This window comes from Lissotriton vulgaris, chromosome 5 (genome assembly GCF_964263255.1).
Source record: "Lissotriton vulgaris chromosome 5, aLisVul1.2, whole genome shotgun sequence".
Lineage (NCBI taxonomy): Eukaryota > Metazoa > Chordata > Amphibia > Caudata > Salamandridae > Lissotriton > Lissotriton vulgaris.
Window position 1 is genome coordinate 1,567,858,517 of NC_141693.1, and position 14,681 is coordinate 1,567,873,197.

Sequence of the window (14,681 nt, forward strand, 5' to 3'; positions counted from 1 at the left end):
TGTGCAGTGTTCCTTACATGTTATTCAAAAATCGATTTTTGGGTGCAATTGATTGGTATATGTATTTGGCCCTTATTTATGATTGCCATGTGCAGCCGATGCATGACTTTCAACATGGGTAATACGTGACGCACTGGTGGCGCAAGGCTTTCATAAATAAGGCCCTGACTTTGTTTGATGATATTGATTGGTTGTACTTAGGTTCTGCGCCGTGTTTCTTACATGTTATTGTAAAATTGATTTTTGGGTGCAATTGATTAGTATATGTATTTTGCCCTAATTTATGATTGCCATGTGCAACTGATGCATGACTTTAAACATGGGTAATAAGTGACGCACTGGTGGCGCAAGGCTTTCATAAATAAGGCCTGACTTTGTTTGATGATATTGAGTGGTTGTACTTAGGTTCTGTGCAGTGTTCCTTACATGTTATTCAAAAATCGATTTTTGGGTGCAATTGATTGGTATATGTATTTGGCACTTATTTATGATTGCCATGTGCAGCTGATGCATGACTTTAAACATGGGTAATAAGTGACGCACTGGTGGTGCAAGGCTTTCATAAATAAGGCTCTGACTTTGTTTGATGATATTGATTGGTTGTACATAGGTTCTGCACAGTGCTTCTTACATGTTAAACAAAAATCGATTTTTGGGTGCAATTGATTGGTATATGTATTTGGCCCTTATTTATGAATGCCATGTGCAGCTGATGCATGACTTTAAACATGGGTAATAAGTGACGCACTGGTGGCGCAAGGCTTTCATAAATAAGGCCCTGACTTTGTTTGATGATATTGATTGGTTGTACTTAGGTTCTGCGCCGTGTTTCTTACATGTTATTGAAAAATCGATTTTTGGGTGCAATTGATTAGTATATGTATTTTGCCCTAATTTATGATTGCCATGTGCAGCCGATGCATGACTTTCAACATGGGTAATACGTGACGCACTGGTGGCGCAAGGCTTTCATAAATAAGGCTCTGACTTTGTTTGATGATATTGATTGGTTGTACATAGGTTCTGCACAGTGTTTCTTACATGTTATTCAAAAATCGATTTTTGGGTGCAATTGATTGGTATATGTATTTGGCCCTTATTTATGATTGCCATGTGCAGCTGATGCATGACTTTAAACATGGGTAATAAGTGACGCACTGGTGGCGCAAGGCTTTCATAAATAAGGCCCTGACTTTGTTTGATGATATTGATTGGTTGTACATAGGTTCTGCGCAGTGTTTCTTACATGTTATTCAAAAATTGATTTTTGGGTGCAATTGATTGGTATATGTATTTGGCCCTTATTTATGATTGCCATGTGCAGCCGATGCATGACTTTCAACATGGGTAATACGTGACGCACTGGTGGCGCAAGGCTTTCATAAATAAGGCCCTGACTTTGTTTGATGATATTGAGTGGTTGTACTTAGGTTTTGCGCAGTGTTTCTTACATGCTATTCAAAAATCGATTTTTGGGTGCAATTGATTGGTATATGTATTTGGCCCTTATTTATGATTGCCATGTGCAGCCGATGCATGACTTTAAACATGGGTAATACGTGACGCAATGGTGGCGCAAGGCTTTCATAAATAAGGCCCTGACTTTGTTTGATGATATTGAGTGGTTGTACTTAGGTTCTGTGCAGTGTTCCTTACATGTTATTCAAAAATCGATTTTTGGGTGCAATTGATTGGTATATGTATTTGGCCCTTATTTATGATTGCCATGTGCAGCCGATGCATGACTTTCAACATGGGTAATACGTGACGCACTGGTGGCGCAAGGCTTTCATAAATAAGGCCCTGACTTTGTTTGATGATATTGATTGGTTGTACTTAGGTTCTGCGCCGTGTTTCTTACATGTTATTGTAAAATTGATTTTTGGGTGCAATTGATTAGTATATGTATTTTGCCCTAATTTATGATTGCCATGTGCAACTGATGCATGACTTTAAACATGGGTAATAAGTGACGCACTGGTGGCGCAAGGCTTTCATAAATAAGGCCTGACTTTGTTTGATGATATTGAGTGGTTGTACTTAGGTTTTGCGCAGTGTTTCTTACATGCTATTCAAAAATCGATTTTTGGGTGCAATTGATTGGTATATGTATTTGGCCCTTATTTATGATTGCCATGTGCAGCCGATGCATGACTTTCAACATGGATAATAAGTGACGCACTGGTGGCGCAAGGCCTTTATAAATCAGACCCTGACTTTGTTTGATGATATTGAGTGGTTGTACTTAGGTTTTGCGCAGTGTTTCTTACATGTTATTGAAAAATCGATTTTTGGGTGCAATTGATTGGTATTTGCATTTGGCCCTTATTTATGAATGCCATGTGCAGCTGATGCTTGACTTTAAACATGGGTAATAAGTGACGCACTGGTGGCGCAAGGCCTTTAAAAATAAAGCCATGAGTTGCTATTGTATAAACTTAAATATGTTGCAATTTATTGTTTATATTGTTTGCTTTTTAACATTACTTTGTTGTTTGCTAATAGTGGTCTTTCATGTGTTTTTTTAACAGAACAACAGATTCAAATCAACTTCTGAAAAGCAAGCAAAAATGCCTTCAAGGCAAAGAAAAATCAAAAATACCATACGGAAAAGGAGAACATCAACAACAGAGTTTATGGAATCCTCTTCAACAACTACTTCAAAAAACACCAGAAAAGCTTCTGGTAAGCCAATTAAGTCTTTTCTTCGTAACATATGTCGTAGGAAAAAAAATGAAATTGCTAATGTGAATATACAGAAAAAGTCAACAAATCTAAAAAGGAAAGAGAAGCCCACAAAAAATGTTTCCATTGGACCAGGAGAGAAGAGAATGGTTAGCAATAGAAGGGTAAATGTTTTTAGGGACATTCGTAGGCGAATGTTTCGCAATAGGGTAGTTTTAAATTTGCTAAAAAATGAAAAGAAAAGTAAACTAAAAGCTGCTTTTTACAAGAAAAAGAAAAGTGTAGAAAAGATTGTTGATCAGGCTTTTGAAGTTAAGAAAAAATTATTTATTTTAATAATCAATAGAATTAGGATACTTAATAAGGCAATGGATGTTTTCAAATCGAACAGTAGATGGAAAAGAATTATTAATCGGAGTAATTTTTGTGAAGTATTTTCTGGTGAATGGATGCATAGTTCAAGTTCTGAGCCTTTTTTTAATGAGGAGAGTTACTTTCAGGAAAATGATTTGGTGCATGCGGTTGACACCAGTGGTCGTGCCTATGAGGTGAAAGATAGTTGTGTGATGGAAAAAGAGAAACTTGTACCTAGAGATGCAGAAGAGGTGTTAGCTGATGAAGTTTTAGGGAGACGTACTAAGGGTCCAGTGTACACATGGAAATGCAGTAGTATTTGTAGTGTGCGACAGGAATCAATTGATTTGCTTCGAAATTTCTTACGTACATATAGTAAAAAAAGTCTCAAACAAAAAATGAAGATCCTGCAAGAGTTAGATCCTTGCAGAGTGAGAGAAAGCACAGGTTTGCAAGGGCATTCACTAGCATGTCTTTCTAGAAAAGTTTGTCGGAGTGTTTTTCATCATTTTAGGATGTTAGCAGTGCATCATAATAACGTAAGGAAATTAGTGAGGAAGTTGTATTATGCAAAAAGTCCTGCACTTAAGCTTAAACAGTTAAATAGTGCTCTTTTGCATGGATCTGAAGTGGATGTGAAGACTATTTGTGAAGAAATTGAGTTTTGTTATTTTGGGAACAAAGAGGACAGTGTAGAAATAGATATAGTAATGGATGGCAATGCAGAAGATAATGGACAAATTTCAAGTATTGAAAAGTTTGATGAGGAAATTATCAAGTTTAAGGTGAAATCAAGTGAGAGGCCTAATGTAACTTGTGTGTGTTGTCGACGGACTCATTATAAAATTCAGACTAGGTTAGTTGATTTATATGCAAAAAGTGAATTGGAAAATAATAGTGAATGGGAGGATTTTGTAAGTTATTTGTTGGTGGAGAATTCTTTTGATTTGAGTTTGGATCAGCGTATTTGCACTTATTGTTTGAAAAAATTAAATGAAAATAGAATGCCTGCAAGAGCAGTTTATAATAATCTTCAGTTGATAGATATTCCTTCTGAATTGATGGATCTAAATACTTATGAATCTATTTTGATTCAATGTGTCCATCCTTTTCAGGCTATTGTACGCATGGAGCCTAAGACAGGGAAATTGCCTCCATCAGATTTACTGAGAGGATTAAAGGGAAGAGTTGTTTATTTGCCTCTAGATGTAAAGAAAAATATTAATACAATTGGTGTAGAAAGAGTAGAAGAAGATCCTTTAGTTATTCTAGTTAATGGGGTTCCAACAAAGAGTAAGAAAATTTGGCAAGATTTAGTGGATGTTAAAAAAGTCAAGAAGGCAACGTTGTATTTGGTCAAAAACAATGAGTACTACAAAGATGTAAGTGTTGGAGCAGAGGAAACAGCTATAGAAGAAGATAGTGATTCTTCAGTTGGTCAAATTGAAAAAGTTGATGTGTCTAGAACTGAAGAAATATATGAACATTATACTGTTCATCCTTTGCATTCCAAAGAAGTAATGGGAAATGCAATTGACTTGTTTCAAATGAAGGCAGCAAAAGGAAGTCCCATTAGTGTATGGGAAGAAAGTTTGGAAGCTCGTTGTTTTCCACAATTATTTCCAACAGGTTGTGGTGGACGATATGATGATCGACCAGTTCAAATTCCTGCAGCTGAATACCGGACTCTAAGATTATATGCAGAAGATCCAAGGTTTCGTCAATGCATTCCATATTTATTTCATCTACTGTTTGAAAGTGATTTGTCTGGGCTTTCTTATGCAGTTAATCATATATTAAAAAGTGGACCTCATTTGCAAAATGTATGTGCAAGGGACTTTATGGAGAAAGTTAATCTGCAAGACAGTATTTTGGAATCTCAGCTAATCAATCTCATGGCATGTCAACGTGGAACCAATGAGTATTGGTTTCGTCGTCATGGAGAATTGAAATGTATGCTAAGAAACTTAGGAACTCCTACATGGTTCCTCACTCTTAGCTGTGCTGAGTATGCATGGGACGATTTACTTCAATTTCTACGAGAGGCAAATGAAAACATACCAAATATAGAATTGAAAACACCAGGAGAACTGTGTTCTTTAGATCCAGTGAATGTTTGCAGATATTTTAATCATAGATTTGAAGCTATGATGTCTTTTATTACCAACAAAAAAAATCCTCCCCTTGGAGAGGTTTTGGATTTCTTTTGGAGGAAGGAATATCAAGTGAGAGGTGCTCCTCATATACATATGTTGTTGTGGATTAAAGATGCACCCAAATTTGGAACAGATTCAGATGAAACAGTGATGAGTTTCATTGAAGAGTATTCAACATGTGCTGTTCCAAAATCTACTGAAGAAAACAATTTAAGGCAACAAGTTTTACGTTTTCAATCTCATCGTTGTGGAAAGTACTGTCGTCGAAAATTTAAAAACAAGGAAAAGTACTACACGAAATGTCGTTTTGCATTTCCTCGACCAGTGATTTCTAAGGGAAGAGTAAATAATTTGATGTCATCTCTACGACATACTGTGACGAGAAAATCTCCCAAAAACACATATAATTTGAAAAGAAATGAAGAATCTAAGTACATAAACGATTACAACCCAGTGATTTTGTCCATGTGGAATGCTAACATGGATATTCAGTTCGTTGCTGACAACTCTATTGCTGTGGCTCGATATGTGACATCTTACATCACCAAAAAAGAAAAGACAGAACTGAAGGAAATGTGGGAGGACATTTCACATGAAAAGAGTCTAAGCAAGAATTATACAGTTTCAGTCTGAAGATGTTGTCGCATCGAGAAATTGGAGCATATGAATGTTCTGATCGGTTATCATCAGCAAGTCTCTATGCCAAATCAAGAACAATCATTTGGGTGAGTCTTGGTCTTGCTGCCACACGAAACCGAGTTTTGAAATCTGTACAAGAAATTGAATATTTGGCGGAAAAAGAACCAAACAGTACAGATATTTTGAAGACAAATATGTTGGATACATACTATCCAAATAGAAGTACTCACCTTGAGAACACATGTTTGTATGAAGTTCTTCAAAACTACAGTTATAAGAGGAACATCACAGAAGATATCAATAATGGAAAATATGCACTCATTGGCTATGAAGGATGTCTAGTGAAGCAGAAAAAAGGCCATTTGATTAATCATCGAAAATTGAGTTGTGAAGTTCCAGACAAAAGAGAATTTTACTACTTAGCTCTTTTGCAACTCTTTAAGCCATGGCGTACAGAAGAGGAACTACTTGGAGATTTTCTCTGTTATGAAGACTCTTTTAATGCAACTAAGGATACCATAGAATGTCCTATTTTTCTAAATTATCTGCAAATGTTGAATGAAGAAATGGAGCAAGAAACCACAATTGCTGAAGAGATAGCTAGAAACAGTTCTCAAGATAGTCAGAGTTCTACTTCATTGAGCCAGGATCCACTAGGAGGACCAATTATCCAAAATGAAGCTGCCACTGCCATGGATGAGGTGGAAAGAGCTATGGAACAAGCTCAAGAGGATGGAGTTAACTTAGAAGATTTGGTAACGCAACTAAACATTGAGCAGAAAAAGATATATGATGAAGTCACAGAGCAGATTGAACATGGATTCAGACATGAGAAAAAAGAGTGCTCATGTATATTATTTGACCCTGTCCGACTGTATGTAAGTGGAGAAGCGGGGACAGGAAAAAGTTTTCTAATTAAAGCCGTTGCAAGTTATCTGCAGAAAAGGACTGATTCACCACTGTCTTGTGTTGTAACTGCTCCAACTGGTCTGGCAGCACATAACATTAAAGGGATTACTCTACATCGTTTATTGATGCTGCCAGTTGAACATGATAATAAATTGCATTACAACAAGCTATCTGGAGATGCGTGTTCTGAAGTTTCAAGAGTCTTGAAGAAAATGAAACTTCTTATCATAGATGAAGTAAGCATGGTCTCAAATCTAATGCTTGCTTTTGTGCATTTGAGAATGCAAGAAATTCTTAAAACAGACTATGATGTGTTATTTGGAGGAAAACACATTATTGTTTTTGGAGATCTATTGCAGTTGACTCCAGTAAAAGGACAACCAGTGTTTAAAATGCTCACGCATGAAGATACCAGGAAGTCCCTTGGAAGCATTGGAAATGTTAATATATGGCTAAATTTTAAATATGCTGAACTGCTTCAAAATATGCGACAGGCCAAGGATGAAGATTATAAAAATATTCTACAAGATGTAAGAATTGGAAAAATGACTGAGAAAGGGAAAAAAGCTTTGCATAGTCGATTAATTTCAAATTTGTATCCAAATGAAAACATTCTTCCAGAGAATATTTTTTAAAAAATGACTGAGAAGAAATCTGGGATATGTTTGATGCCAACTCTGCAAGAATGTTCCATCTTCAACCAAAAAATGTTAGACTTAGAAAATGAAGAGATTGTGAAACTAGAAGCAATAGATAAAATAGAGCATATGGGTGCAACAATTGTTTTGTCAGAAAATTTGAAAATTAAATTGCATTCATTGGAGAAAAGTATTTCAAAAACAGCTGGTTTTGAAAAGACTCTGAATGTGTGTTTAAATTGTCGTATCATTTTGAGAAGGAATTTAAATGTTGAAAGCGGTCTGGTAAATGGAGCAATGGGTTATGTTGTTGATTTTGTGAATTACAGAAATAGAGATGGAATTGAATTTTTAAAAATAAAATTTGATGGCATTGAACAAGTACAACAAATAAGTCGTTGTTCTGCTAGATTTTTACTTGTAAAAGACTTATATGTTCGCCGAAAACAGTTTCCTGTTTGTTTGGCGTATGCAGTGACAATTCATAAATCTCAAGGTTTAAGTGTAGATAGTGCATTGGTGAACATTGGAAGATCTGTGTTTAAAGAGGGTATGGCATATGTGGCATTATCTCGAGTCAGAACTTTATCAGGATTGTATTTGATTGCATGTGATGAGACAAATATTTCTGCCGATCTAGATTGTGTTAAAGAATACAATAGGTTAAGAAGAGAGTATGCTCCACATTTGCCTCAATATCCTCTGTTTGAAAAACGTGTGGTAGGCCGAAAAAGAAGAAATGAGGATAATTGTAGTGAGGTAGTTGCAAAAAGACAAAAAGTAGAGAAAACTGTAATTGAAAACAGGAAGAAAAAGAATTGTGGAGAAAATGTTGTTGGATTTCAGTTTGAAAACAGTTCTGGTGTCAACTGCTATGCTAATGTAGTGGTTAATGTTGTTTTTTTTCTTAAAAGTTTACAAGAACAGATTGTTGAAAATCGGGATCAAAGATTGTGTGGTTTATTGAATTCTGTGTTTCAGAAATGTAGCAGTGTTACAGCACAAATAGAAAGTGTAACAGAAATTCGAAATATTTTAGATTTGTGTTCTGGTCAAGATAAATTTTCACAGAACATTCAGCAGGATTGTCAGGAATTTTTAATGTATATGTTTGGTGTTTTGGAAGATGAAGGTGTAGATGTAGATAATCTTTTCAGTCTTTCTTATCAATGGCAGCATGACTGCCACAATTGTAGTTTATCAAGTACTACTACAATAGACACTGAAAGATTTATATATTTGACTTTACCAGACTGTAAATCAGTGTCTTTTAAAAATCTAGTTAAAGCAGCAGATCATAATATGGTGTGTACCCAATGTAACTGTACAATGCTGTCCACATTATTTATACAAAGGTATGGGCAGTATATCATTTTAGTTTTCCAACGATGTAGACCTGATGGAACTAAATTGACAACTTCTATCAAAAATTTTGTGGCTTCTCAGTTATCAATTTCTGGAAGGACCTTTACAACTGAAGCTATTATTTATCATGATGGACCTTCGACCACCTCAGGACATTATACATGCTACTTAAAATCTGAAAATGGATGGAGTTACTGCAATGATTCTCATTTAACTTATAAACAACGTTTGCCTTATGACTCTACAAATTCTTATCTAGTGTTTTTAAAACCAAAGTTTTAGTAAAGGGAATTGGCCTTTGAAGACGGGAATAGTTAATAAAAGTTAGTTAGTTAGTTAGTTAATCTAATATTTGAAATTATTTATCTCATATAGATACTTTAAGTGGATCTCAAAGTAAAAAATACCGATATATCAGACACAAATTGGCCGTGAGGATTGTGTATGGTATGATGTTTTTAGATCTTTTTTCATAGGAAGTCGATGAAATGGAACTCATAAGGAACAGCAGACTTTTTTTCTACCAAAAGGACCTTCACTATCTTCTATTTGGCCTCATGGAAAAGTAAGTGAATCAAAGATTAGTGTACATATATGAGATGTATGTTTGAATGGGTTTTTTTAAACACAATCTTTTAGATTGTGTTTTTTTTTTCCCGCTGTTATATGATGAAGACTTTGAACTCACTAATTTAAGTGGAATTCAATATATTCTGAGAACAGCAAAAATAAATAATGTAACATATTGTAGAAGTTATTGTGTAGTTTGCATTATGTAATTTATATTGTGTTCACATTGTTATGCACTCATTTTCTTTTTCACCCTTATTTACCTCTCTTTAATAATTTACAATCTTTTTTCATTGCTGTTTCTTTACTGTACTTCATTCACAACTTCTTAATCTAATAGGAACTATCTGCATTTCCTCAGTTCCTTCCACCACTTTTTATCTTTTTTATATTCTCTTAGTACCACTGCTTTAGTTTCCTAACCCTCTTTCTCTTTCTCCATTTTTTTTTCTTTCACACTCATTGTACTGTAGTTCAGTTAGTTCTTCCTTTTGTCTTTCTTTTACTCTCTCTCTTCTTTCTCTCTATTACTCCCCATGTGTTGCCCTTATTCACTTATATGTACCCTCTTTCACCCCTCTTTACTTATATTCACTGATATTTACTTTCCCTCAATCGCTGCTATTCTTTTCCTCTGATCCCGTCACTACCTGTCATTCTCATACTTAACTGTCCTTCTTTTTACTTTCAATATCCATTTATATTCTCCCTTAACCTCTACTTTAGTGTTCTTCCTATTTCTTCTTTCTTTTGCTCCCTTATTCATTTTTCTTTTCTCAGTTACTTCCTTTTACACTTTTTATCTGTCTTACTATCTATTACACAGTCCCTCCTTCATTTTTTTTTAATTTTTTTTTGTTAGTGCGCTGACGGTACGCGCACGGGTGCGCGCACCGAAAGCGCACCAAAGTGAAATATAAAAAAAAAATATTTTAAATTAAAAATATTATCTCAATATACATTATAGTGTTCATTTTTACAAAAACATACTTTAGCAATTCACTAAAAAACACATAGGTATGAGTCTGTATAAAAAGTTAGGAATTAGCATTAAAAAAACCTATGAAATTCACTGAAAAAACCATAGGTTACACACCAGTTATAGTTAGAAATTAGCATTAAAAAAACCTATGAAATTCACTGAAAAAACCATAGGTTTCACACCAGTTATAGTTAGGAATTAGCATTTAAAAAACCTTACAAATTCACTGAAAAAACCATAGGTTTCACACCAGTTATAGTTAGCTGGAAATTTTACTGATATAAAACCATTGAAATTCCCACGTTATAGTTAGTCGGACTCACTATAACTTGCGCGTACAATGCACTGCTGATGACGTCACATATTACATCACTCATGACATGGTCAGTGACATCACTCACTGGAGCTACCTGGTGGGCTAGTTGGCCCCCAGGGGCTCTCAGAATTGAAGGGGAATAAATTACCCAACTTAAAAAGTGCCACAGGGTATGTTTGCTCACATATCACATCAGGCCCCGCCCCCTACCTTCACAAACTCGCTCGTGGCACGTTTTAAGTTGGGGGATAAAGTCCCCATGAATCCTGGGGGTCTCTGTGGTCCAACTAGCCCACCAGGTACCTCCAGTAAGCACCTCAGAGCTGCGTTGCAGAGAGGTGTAAAAAATGGCACCTCTGAGCAAAGCAGCCCTGTGGTGCTTACTGGAGGTAGCTGATGGGCTAGTTGGCCCCCAGTATTGAAGGGGAATTCATTCCCCAACTTAAACATGCCACAGGGCGCGTTTGCAGAGTGTTGCTGGGAGGGGGCGAGGCCTCCGGCACAATCGCAGTGTTTATTTAATTTATTTTTTGGGAAGTGGGGCTCTGTGGCTCCCCTTCATTTAATTCTTTTGGGCCCTGGGGACCCCATCCCCCAGGGCCTGACCCTGATGGCCAAATCCATCCCTGGGGACCCCATCCCCCAGGGCATAGCCACTTATTAATTTTGTTTTATGGAGAGGGGCTGTGTGGCCCCCCTCCTGTGGCCTGTATTGGCCCTGGGGACCCCATCTCCCAAAGGCCGGCCTTTATTTATTTATTTTAATTTGTTTAATTTTTGGGGAGGGAGGCCGCGTGGCCCTCCTCCCGGGCTACTTCTAGCCCTTGGGATCCCATCCCCTAGGGAAGGCACTCTCTGTTGGGAACTGTGGGGGGTGCTCCAATGCCCCCACAGTCCCGCTGGCTCCCCGCGTCCTGCAGGAGCCGACATTGCTTTTCCACATGAGGAGCTGCTGACATGCAGCTCGCCATGTGGAAAAGCAATTCTGCTTTGCTTCATTTAAACGAAAGCAGGTTTCCTGCTCTCGCTTCAATGAAGCAAAGCAGTTTGCAGTGACAGGGTGGGAGCCGCACTGCTCCCGCCCTGTCATTGCAAACAGCAGTGTCCCGGGGATGGAACACCGGGACACTGCAGGAGCCAGCCCTGGAGGTGGCGGTCCCCAGGGCCATCAAGAGGGCCATGGGGCACCACGCGGCCCCCCTCCCACATCATGCACAGCCCCGGGGAGATGGTGGTCCCTGGGGCTCAGGGTTCTGTTACCGACCCCTGCATTTGAATATTAGTCCCCTGGGGAGGTGGCGGTCCCCGGGGCATGTGGGGGGGCGAGCCAAGGTGTAAGGAAGAATGAGTGGGTGTATAAGTGGCTGAATGGATAATTTAGTCATGCGTGACTGACTGTATAAGTGAGTGATTAAATGTGTCTTACTGAATGCATGGTTAGTGACTGATGCAGACATTTACACAGTTTAGTTTATTACTTGGTGTGTAAGCAGTTGCATGGGTTGGTGAGTAGCTAAATGAGGGTCTATATGGGTTATTGATTGATTGTCTGAGTATCTGTATGGGTGCCTGAGTGTCTGTGTGGGTGGGTAGGGGTTTGTGACTTTGTGTATAGATGTGTGAGTGGGTGATTCACTGAGTGTATGGGTTCGAGAGTACATCTCAAGAGTACATACTGCTCCAGCCACTCCTTTAACTTTTTTTTGGCAACCGGCGGGCATCCTTTCAGTAACAAATCCATACAAACTGCAACGCATAGGGTGCCCAGCCTCACGGATCGGGGCTTGTTCAGTAGCGTCAAGCCTGACATATTCCAAACGAAACCGCATTCACATTCCTGGAATGCATGATCAAGCCACACCACTGTGCGGAGTTCAAATTTTATTTATCAAATTCGAAGGCCGAATTCAGAGTTCATGGAAACGCTGTGTGCTTGTTGCTTATTCTTTCTGTTCAGGGGAGAACATCATTTCAGATAGACTCGCAAAAAATTGGTCTACATATTCAGGTGACAGTTCGACCAAGTTCGAAAATGCCACAACAGTGCAGTCGTGTTAATGATTCTATCATTTATGTCTGGATTAGCAAAGCTCACAGAAGGTCGTACCTGGGTGATGTTGCTCTCATTTCTTGCTTCACTTCCACCTAATTGTAGTGGTGAACAAATGCCGTCATCAGGATTGGTAACCTCTGGGGACAACACGATGCATGAGCTGTTACAGGACTTAGCAAGGTATCAACATCCATTGGTACAGCTGATTGTAGTATAAGACAGGTGTCCAATACACATTCTTATCCACATAGCATACATCGAAGCACAGGTAAGATGCAGTTCTGCCATATAGGTCTGAATGAAAGAAACCAGGTCATATTCAGATCTCTTAGCCGGGCTAATCCAAGGACTTTAGTTATGCGGTCCCGATAGCGTATAGCTAGGATCGTTTCTTCCATTGTTGCTGGAGTCTTGTCTGCGATTTGGCTTGCCATATCGGAGCAGAAGGACCAAAAATAAAATTCCTGCTACGAGTCCCAAAAGTAGTGGTAGGCCGCCAAAGACAGAATGGACAAAATTGGGAAAGATGCCCTGGACTGCTTCGAAGGGTGTTAACAGTCCCGAAAAAATTGTCTTAAATACATGTGCGATACCCCTGGCATCTGACATATTTAGGATTTGGCTTAGCATTTCTACGAAATGCACAGGGCAATTAGTTGATAAAAGTGTATGTATCTCTGCCGTTGTCCTTACAACTTGAAGATCATACGTTTCTTTTGAAGACGTTATAGGCACTGTTGTCTGTAAAAGCACAGACTTCATTCTGCTTAAAGTATCAATTCGTATAGAAGAGATATTCAAGGGAGGCCAAATCGTCACCTCAGTATCTTGAGGGCCGTTTGGATACAATACTTGCATACAGCAAGTAACCATGGAACTAAAGCTTACGAGATATGCTTTCCCTGGCACCATGCCACAACAGCTGTGGTCCGTTATTAGAATGTGACTCCTGTTAGAAAGTTGTCTAAAGAATGGCTCTATCTGTGTTGCAGGTGTGCCGTGCTGGTGGCATGAAAGGTTATTTAAAGTCCCCTCACAGACCCCATGTAAATTAATACCTTGGCACAAAAGTATACCGCTTAGTGATTGTTTACAATTATTACCACTAAGAAATACATTTTTGTTCTTGTCACTATAACTTGTGTGTGTATAAGGTAATTTCCATGATGACTTAATGTACCCTTTACCCAACCTTTCATACTGGCCTACTGGTATATACTCCTAGCATTTTTTTAATTGTAAAGTTGTTATCGGAATTGTGATTATTCCGTGTATTATCCCTTCAAGGACCGGTCTTTCTGACATTGTCACTGGTAATCTCTCGAGTTTTTCAATGCTCAGAATCGTATAGTCTGCTCCTTTTGTGCCAAACTGATTTGTTTATCAGTAAGGTTAAAGATAGAAAACAATGACGTTGTGTTGACTAAACGCCATGGCACATAGCCAGAATGCAGGCTTTGCAACGTCCAGCCTAGCTGTACAATAGAACGTAATTGGGACTGACCATGTTGTAACATTAGCAAGTCCTGATCTATTATATTGATAGCAGATGATACAATACTGTCCAGTGAATATATTCTGGAGGACAGAGTCATTAACCAATTGTCCACAACAGAAAGCGATTTTTCCAAATTAATAAGATCAATTTCTCGTATTTTCTCTGCTGTTTCAATTTGCATTACTTTCCATGCCTTGTTGTACGCCGCATATATACTAGACTTTATGAAACGTTTTTGACGCTGTTTGCGTGGTCCCATTATGAAATCATGCAAGTCAGCACCGTCTTTAAGTAAAGTCAAGTGTTGCTTAATTTCTGCCAGTGTGCATGTTTGTAGCCATTCAAGGCATAGTTTCCCTACACTGTATGTTGTTACTATATCTGGATGTTGTCTCTGGGAATATCTAGGGTCTGGTCTGGTCATTTTTAACCCCTGTATTTTGTTCAGGAATCTATCTTGACATTTATTTGTGTCTGTTGGCCAGATTACCCACTTTTTCCATTCAGGTTGTGTTC